The following is an 8,980-nucleotide window of genomic DNA, read 5'->3' on the forward strand; positions in this document are numbered from 1 at the left end:
AGGACTGGAGCGCGCCGGGTGGGATGAGACACTCCCCACCCACCCCCACCCCAGCAGAAGATCCCTGGCAACCGCACAGGGGTTCGGAGCTGACCGGGCAGCCCGAGCGGAGGGGAGTGTTAGGGGGAGGTTAGTATCTATAAACGCCTCAAACGTCTGGCTTTGTGGGGGGGTTGAAAATTGAATTTTAGGTTCCCAGCAAGAGAAAAAACCGGTATGGAACTTGACAGGACAGCAAACTACACTGAAGCTGGTGGACTTAAAGAAGTAGGGCAAGGAACCAGCTTGGGTTCCTAAGCATCGGCTGAGTGGGGCGGGGGCAGATTTGGGGCTTGAAGCTGCAGAGGGAGCCTCGGTATCCCCCTCTCCGGGGTGGGGAAGGCTGTCGACCTGGCTTGGATCCCCGGAGCCAGGGCTTGACTGCCAAGACCCACAGTGGGGGGCTATAAACCGGGCCCCAGGCCAAAAATAGGCACTTCGGCAGCACAGGCAACTCAGTGCAGGGAGTGGGGGGAGGCCGAGTCTCGGAGGGGAGAGGGTGGGGAAAGTCCTGAGAGGTAAGATCCGGTTAGGATCTTGGGAGACAGGACCTGGAAGCCAGACTGCTGGCTCCATTTTATGAAAGATGGGTGCAAACTCTTAAGACTGATGACTGGGAAGGAACAAAACCCAGCTTTGGATCCTCCGGGAAGGGAGTGCGTCCAAATGAGGCCTAAGTAATGAAGCTGGCAGCTCATGTAAAGTTAAAGACCAACTGAATCTCAGCACACTGGAAGTATTGGGGGGAGGGGATGGCCAGGCAGCAGGACAGGTAAATTCTGATGTAAATTTTAGAGGAAGGGGACCTCCTGAATATAGAACAGGGGTAAAAATCTCTGTTTCAGGAAAGAGAATGTACTGCTAACCAGGATTTCTGCAGAATGGCAGGGGAATGGGGAAAGGGTTCTTCCAAATTCGATGGGGAGAGAGCTGGAGGCTGGGTGGTCAGTACATTAAACTTGGGTCCAACTTGGATGGGGACAATGAGTATCTTAAAAAGCCTCAAAGTATTTGCAGGGCAGTTAACGAGGTCTCCAAGAGTCCTTTCCAATAAGTGTATCTTGGTGGCTGAAAGAGAGAGAGGGACACCAGATTTCTAGGCTGGCTAGGTGACCAGGGATCACCTCTACCATAGCCTTCCTTCCAGGACTGGTCAGGGATTCTCATAGCTCAGAACCTGAGCCAAATCACCCCAAAATTTCAGGGCAGGATGCACAGGTGGGTCACTGTGATTCCCTCTTGGTGCCCAAGAACATCATGGCTGCAGAGGTTGGACCTTGAATGTAAATGATCACGCCCAGACAGATGGATCTGGGAGACCCACGGGGCATCACGGAAGAGGCTGCTGAGTGCAGAGGGGATTTCATCCATTTGTGGTTGACTACAGATCTGTTGGGTATGAGGAGGGGGGTCCCACCTCTCCATGCCTCAGTGTCCAACCCTGAAATGTCCGCAGACCCACGGAAGTCTTTGAGGTGCTGAGGAGTGGACGCAGTGCCTCAGGGGGACAACCAGGACACCCTTCCCAGGCATCCAGGTAGCCAGCTTTTTGTAAACCCAACGGGGCTGAAGCTGGGGTGTAGCTCAGTTGTAGGGAGCTTACTGAGCATATGTGAGGCCCTGAATTCCATCTCCAGCCCTGGAAAACAAAACAAACAAAACCCAACAGAACTGAAAGGGGGCAGAAGGTGGAGGCCAGGAAAAGCGAGGCACTTTCGGAGTCCCCTGGCTCCAAGCCTCTTCCTCCACCCCCAGCAGCCCTGGGCGCAGCCCACCCACCTCCGCCTTCCCAGCGACTGTCGGAGGAGGTTCTAACTTGCGCTCTCTGGAGGCTTCGAGAGAAGGTGGTCTTTACCTAGATGAGGGGAAGCGGTGGCATTCTTTAAGGGACCCCGGACCTCAGTTTGGAAATTCCCAGCAGGACCGCTCCCCAACACCCCCACCCCGCCTTTCTCCCAATGCTGGAGATCAGCCGAGCGCCCCTTGCGGTGGCCAGGATTGGTTCGCCAGCCTTCATCCCATCCGCGTCGCCTGAACGGTGGGCAGAGGCTCAAGAGGCAAAGGACGTGGAGAGGTTGGGGGCGCGATCGAGCCCTGGTACCCACCGGATCCTCTGGCTGCGCAGTCGCAGTGGAGATCGCGCCCGCCGCCGGGCTCCGGGGAATCAACCCGTCTTCGCGCGCGTGCGCCCGCTCAGGCTGGCCCCGGCCGGCACCCGGTGCCCTGCACTGCTTGGGTGGGCACCCGCACTTCTGGTCTCCTACTCCCGGGCGTTCCTCGCTTCCAGCATCCTACCTTGTGCCTTGGCACAGCCATACTGAGCGCCCCACGTGCGCCACGCCTAGGACACTTCACATTCTGTACTCCCATGGGACTCCTGTGCCCAGAATGTTCCAATTATGGGTACTCTCATCCTGTGAACTCTTCGCCTGGGCATCCTACCTTATGTGCCCCCTGTGCCAGGGGTCCTGTATGCCTACGGTGTTTCCCCTTCCCCTACATCTTGGGGACCCCCATATTCTGAACTCCTAGCACTCTGGATACTCAAAACTCAGACATGACCTGTGCCCTCTGCTCAGGCCCTGTACCGACCGTCCTGCTTGTCTCAGTGCTGAGCATCCCTTTGCCTTAGGCCTAGCCCCTAGGACCCAGTCCTCTTCCCCAGGATTTGTAGGTCCTAAAAGCATTCGCAACCGGTCCCTGCAACTTATTGGAGGGTAGACGAGGTGTGGGGAGAAGGTGCGGTTCTGGACTCAGGAGGAATCAGGCAATGCCTAGGAATCAGGGCAAGTGCCCCTAACCTGGTGTTTCCTAGAATTCCCTGGGCCCAGGATGGACGCTTGACCCTTCCGTTCATGAATTCCTTCCCTCCAGTTACTCCTGAAACACAGGGCACCCCTTGCCTGCTCTTAGGCGCCAAATGCTGCGGGGGACGTGGAGGACACCCTCGCACAAGGCACACAAGACAGGGAGCCTTCTTGGGCTCACCCCTTGTAGTGGGCAAGCTGAGCACAGAACCCCCGGTGGGGCTGGCCCGAGAAAGGGAGCGGGGTGCTTGGGTGCCGTGGAAGCCTTGAGGGATTGGTGAGAGGGGCCCTTCCGGAAGCTCTCTGTCCCTGCCCCTTGGGAAAATTCCGAGCCTCATCCAGGTCCACCCTTAATACCCACCTGAGTGAAGAGCAAGACAAAGAAGTCCTAGAAATGGCCTGGGAGGACGGGGTGGAGGTGGGTTCACGCCGACCGCCGTCCCCGTGGAAGGGGGGACCTTCACCATTCCACCAACACCGCGGAGCTCTGGCGAGGACCTGGCAGTGGACAGGTGTCTGTCCTCTGGAGAGCAAACCAGCCATCAGACAAATAAAAGCGATGTAAGAAATCAGATGGCCAGAGTGCCGTGAAGGTGTGTGTGGCGGTGGCTATTTTCAACAGGGAGGTAAGAGATGGCCTCTCCGAGAAGGCGGATTTGAGCAAAGATCTGAAGAGGTGAAGCAGCAGCAAGAAGGGCCATTGGGGGGGGGAGGGCATACTAGGCAGAGGGAACAGCCCTTGCAAGGACCCTGAGGCAGGGCCCTTCGATGGATCAGTGAGGGCCTGTGTGGGTGGAAAGAATGAAGGAAGGGGAGAGAGGAAGGAGTGGAGGATAGGGAGGTGACGGAACAGATTGGCTTGATGGACTCGGAAGTGGGAGCCATGAGCAGAGCAGAGGAGGGGTGAGACCTCTGTGGCACCCTGTGGTCACTGTGGGGGAATAGTGTGAAGGTCAAGAGCAGTAGCCAGACACCAGGAAGGAGGGGACTGGCTGATCCAGGTGATAGATGCTAGCAGCGGGACCAGAGAGGTGATAGCGAGGTGAGAAGCTGTGTTTGGAAGGGGGAGGGGATAGGTGGGGAATGGAGGGAAGGAGGAGCGTCAGGGTGTGAGGCCCGAGCATCTGGGAGGATGGTGAGTGTGGAAGGTTAGACTCTGGACAGATGTCTGACAGATGTCCAAGGGATGTGTCCAGTTGGGTGCCAGGGGAGAGGCCCAGCTGGGCTGAGCCATGACCTCGGTGAGTCCTCACCGTCCCATTTATGCATCATGACAAACCCGCGCCGTAGGGACTTTTTTTCCCATTTTACAGCAGGGGACACTGAAGCTCCATAACTCACCCGAGCCACTAAAAATGGGAGTCACATTCTGGAGCAGATCTGCTGGACCCAGGACATTGCCAGGAACCGCTCCCCAGCCTACAGGGGACAGGGAGAAGGGCTGTGGGGGTGGGCTCGCCTGGCCCCCAGGTCCCTCCCACTCATTCTTCCACCTTCGGACACCCACAGGTGGTAAAGGGTCCTGGCTCCAGGCAGGACCAGGACTGGGGCAAGGCAGGTGAGGCACTGGACTGGCCTGGACCAAGGCATAAGAGGAGGCCAACAATATCAGTGACTCAGATAGGTGCCACTGTTGTGTGACATTTCACAACCCCAACTTTCCTGCAACAGTATCCATGATGATCAACTTTTAAGAAAGACGGCAGGGACTGGGGATGTAGCCCAGGCAGAGTGCTTGCCTAGCGCGCACGCAAGTCTCTGAGATCCATCCCTGGTGAAGTGACAGAGTCACTGACAAGGCCATGATGGAGCCAGTGTGAAGAAAAGTCACCCAGATGGAAGCCATTTGTTTAAATGGAAGATTTTGATATCTTGTTAATTATACGTGGGTCTTTGTTTTTGTTTTGTTTTGTTTTGTTTTTGCATGAATGTTGATTTCTTTAAAATATTGTGTAATACATGATTTATCTTGATAGCTGACTTTTTTGCTTTACTTGGCTCACCCGAATCCTGAGCAGGGTGTGAGATTGAATCGAATGGACAGTCCTGTCGCTCTTCCCAGGCCATACACTTGACCAGAGAGGCTAGATTCAACAAGCAGCAAGAAGCAAGAAGAAGAAAGAAAGAGCATCAAAGGGTGATCTATGCAATGAAAGAAAAAGTACTGAGGAATCACGAGGCAGGGTGTGGGTGAGCACGGTTTTAGGCTGGGGCCTCTCTGAGGAGGGGACATTTGAGCCAGACCCTCAAAGCTGAAAGGAACCTGCCATGTGAGAACAGCAAGTGCAAGGCCCTGTGGTTGAAAACAGGCTGGCCTATTTGAAAAGCACAGCCTCAGAGTTCACGGAGGTCTAGATTATATTCTTGACACTGGGTATGTAGGAAGAGCTTTTGAGCAGGAGGATGTCATGATCTTATTCGTGTATTTAAAAGACTACAGGGGCAGTTCTTCAAGAAGGGCAACATAAAAGTGACCATATGATCTATCAGTTCCACTCCTAGGTAGAGAATCTAAAGAACAGGAAAACAGTCACACAAACAGATTACTAGTATGTGAATGTTCGTGGCAGCACTCACTATTCACAATTGCCAAAAGGTGGAAACAACCCAATCTCTATCAGTGGATGAACGGATAAAGAAAATGAGGCAAATAAAAAAGTCCAAAGCCAGATGCAATGGCAAGCGTGTAGGGCCTTGCAGCTACTTGGGAGACTGAGGCAGGAGGATCATTTGAGCCCAGGATTGTAAGACCAGCTGGGGCAACCATAGCAAAACTCCATCTCAAATAAAGGAAGAAGGGAAGGAAGGAGAGAGGGAGAGAAGGAAGAAGGAAGGTAAGAAGGATGGAAGGAGAAAAAAAGAAAGCGTCCTGAGTCAGGCTCCAAGGCATAACTCTGTAATCCAGCGCCTTGGGAGGGCCGAAGCAGGAGGATCACAAGTTCGAGGCCAGCCTCAGCAATTTAGCAAGACCCTGTCTCAAAGTAAAAACTAAAAAGGGGCTGGGGGTTGTAGCTCAGTGGTAGAATGCCCCGGTTTAACCCCAGTACCAAGGGAAAGAATGAGAGAAAGAAAAAGAACCTGGCACTAGACACGGGTGAATGTACTCAACACAGTGGTCGTCCTCTAAGAAATGGCTAGTGGTTAATTTTAAGTTACGGTTATTTTACCTCAGTTAAAAAAATTATAGGGGTGACAGGGAGTGGGGAGATTAGGAAAGGGTCCCCATGGTCATGTAGGTGAGAGGCTGGTGACAGAGGCCTGGAACAGCCTGCTGGGGAGGAGAGTGGTTTAGGCACATCTTAGAGGCAGAGTGGAAGGCGTCCCTTAGCTTTGGACCCCCCTGGACTCTGCCCAAACTGTGCCTCCTGACCAGCCCACCCTCCCTGCTCCCGGACTGCCCTGTCCCTTTTACCTCCAGCGTAACCGACCGTGTCTGCTGAGTTTGTATTTTCAATGTCGCCCAAAGGCCATTGTGATGGAGCTCTGGCCGACCTGGTGCTGGAGAGGTGGTGGAACTTTGAAGAGGCGGGGCCGTTGGAAGGTCTTGGGGCGAGGAGGTGTGCCCTTGAAGGAAACTGGGAGGCCTGGTCCCTGCTGGCTCCCTGTCTTTGCTTCCTGGCCTTAAAGGGAGAGGATTTGCTTCCCAGGTGCCCCTGCCCTGATCTGCTGCAGGGCCAACCGATCATGGGCTGAAACCTCCAAAACTGTGGGCTAAAATGAGCCATCTTCTCTGTGAGTTGGTTTTTCTGAGGTATTTGTTACAGGGACACAAACCTGAGGAGCAATATCCTCACCCGCCTCCACCCGAATGTCAGCTTCTTGAGGCCAGGGATGCTTGCCCTGTTCACTGCTTGTGCCCAACCTCAGAACCGCCCCAGGCCCATCGTAAGCCATCAGGAGACGACGAAGGAGTGGAGGGAAGCCACCCTGGTTCGGATCTGAGCGACAGACGGGCCCGGGCCCGAGTGGCGGTGGCGTCCAGGTTAGGCACCGGGGAACCAGTTGGGCTGCGCTTCCCTCCCCGGCCACTAGAGGCCGCTGCTCTGCTGCTCTGCGGCCGCCAGGTGAGGAGGCCCCGCCCCTCCTGCCCAGGTGCGCGGGAGGCCGGGCTGCCCGGACAGCGGGTGGAAGGTGGGTGCAGACGCAGAGCTGGGGGAAGAGTTGGGGTGTGAGAGGACGGAGTGGGGGGTGAAAGGAGAGAGCTGAGCGTGTCTGAAGTGGGGTCTGCTGGATGGAAAAATGCCCGGGAGGTTGGGTGGTGAGGAGGTAGAGCGCTCTCCTAGCATGCGCGAGGCCCCAGGAGCAGAGCCAGCCCCCGGTGTTGGGTAACCTGTGCCTGGGGTGTGACCCCAGGGCTTAGCAGAGAGGAGATGTGGGGCAGGGAGGTGAGGGTGGGGTGGGACGCGGGAGGTTGGGAGGAAGCCACTCAGGACATGGAGCCAAGGGTGGGAGACCAGAAGACAGGTGAGCTGGTGAGGAGGCAGGGCAAGTCCCGGAGGCCTTGCGGGGAGATTTGGACAGTGCTTGGGGAGGGCTGGGATGATTGGGGGTGGGACTGGTCTGTGGGTCAGAGAATCCCAGAGAAGGAGCCGGGAACTTCTTGGAGCTTGACCATTTATGTGGAGGTGGCGAGCAGGAGTGGATGTGACCTCTCAGGCGTGAGATGCGCCTGCCAAGGTCATCCTAGAAGCCCAAGTAGCTTCTGCAGAGGGCACTGGCTCACTCTCCTTCCTGCACTGGTTTCATTCTCCCTGTGTGTGTGTGTGTGTGTGTGCATGTGTGTACACACCGCACTGCTAAAGATCGAACCCAGGGCCTCCCACGTGCTAGGCAAGCACTCTACTACTAAGCTACCTCTGCAACCCTTTCTATGTTTTATTTTGAGACTGAAACTTGCTAACTTGCCCAAGTTGGCCTCAAACGTGATCCTCCTGCTCAGCCTCCCGAGACACTGGGATGACAAGCCTGCGCCACCACACCCGCTTCCTCCTTGCAGTTCTCGTAGCCAGGATTCACTGTGCGATTTGCCGAGTGGTAGGAAGTCGGAGGGAATGAGGCACGCGCTGCCCCACTCGGGCAGGGCTGTGTGAGAGGTGGAAGGCAGACAGGGACTAAGGGAAGGCACAGAGGCCAGCTTTGGTCAAGGGACTCGGGGGAAGGCTGCTTGAAGGAATGACGTGGAACCCTGCTGACTAAGGGTAGAAGACCCCCGTGGCCTGAGGAGTGAGAAATGTCCTGAGGCTCTTGCCAAGCAAAATGACCCAGACTGCAGTAGGGCAACAGGGAACAGTGGGGCCTGAGGCAATGTAGGATCCTGCCGGGGCTACGGGGTCTTGGGTTTGGGGTCAAAGTGGATGTCAGGACTGCAGGATCTGCAGGATGGAGAGAGCTTGGGAAGAGGGTTGGAAAGGGACACAAGGGGAGGTCAGTGGGTGCCATGAGGTGGAGTCTGGGGCCACAGGAAGGCAGAAGGTGACTCCCAGCCTTGCGTGGGCCCTGCAGGACGTGCAAAGTCGAGTGCCGGCAGTGGAGAGAAAATAACACTAATGGGCATGTGGGAGGCAGTGGGGAGAGAGGGCGTGGCTGTGGGCTTAAGTCACACTCCAGGGGCTACCACGTGGGAGAGGCAGAATGGGTTCTTTAGGAGAAGCTGGAAATTAGGTGGTTGTGTGTTAGTAAGCTTTACATCACTGTAGCAAAATGCCTGAGATAAATAAACTTACAAAGAGAAACACAGCTTGGGAGGTTCCAGTGCGAAAACAGTTGACCCTGTTGCTTCTGGGCCCATGGTGAGGCAGCGCATCATGGCAGAAGCATGTGTGGGAACAAACTCACTCACCTCATGGTGGAAAAGAGAACAAAACAAGATGAAAAGACTAGGCTCCCACAGTCCCCTCCGAGGACACACCCCCAGTGAACTGAAATCCCCACACCCTAAAGTCTCCTCCACCTTCAAGAGTACCAAACTGGGGACCGAACCTGTAACACATGGGCTTTTGGAGGACATTTAGGATCCAGACCACAGCATTGTGCAGTTCTCTGAGCTTAAACATCACCCAGGGATCTACAAAAGTTCTATTGCTACAACCTAGCAATTCTGCTCTGGGGTTGATTCCCAATGGGAACAGGAGCTT

This window comes from Sciurus vulgaris (assembly GCF_902686455.1).
Source record: "Sciurus vulgaris genome assembly, chromosome: 16".
In the NCBI taxonomy this organism is placed as follows: domain Eukaryota; kingdom Metazoa; phylum Chordata; class Mammalia; order Rodentia; family Sciuridae; genus Sciurus; species Sciurus vulgaris.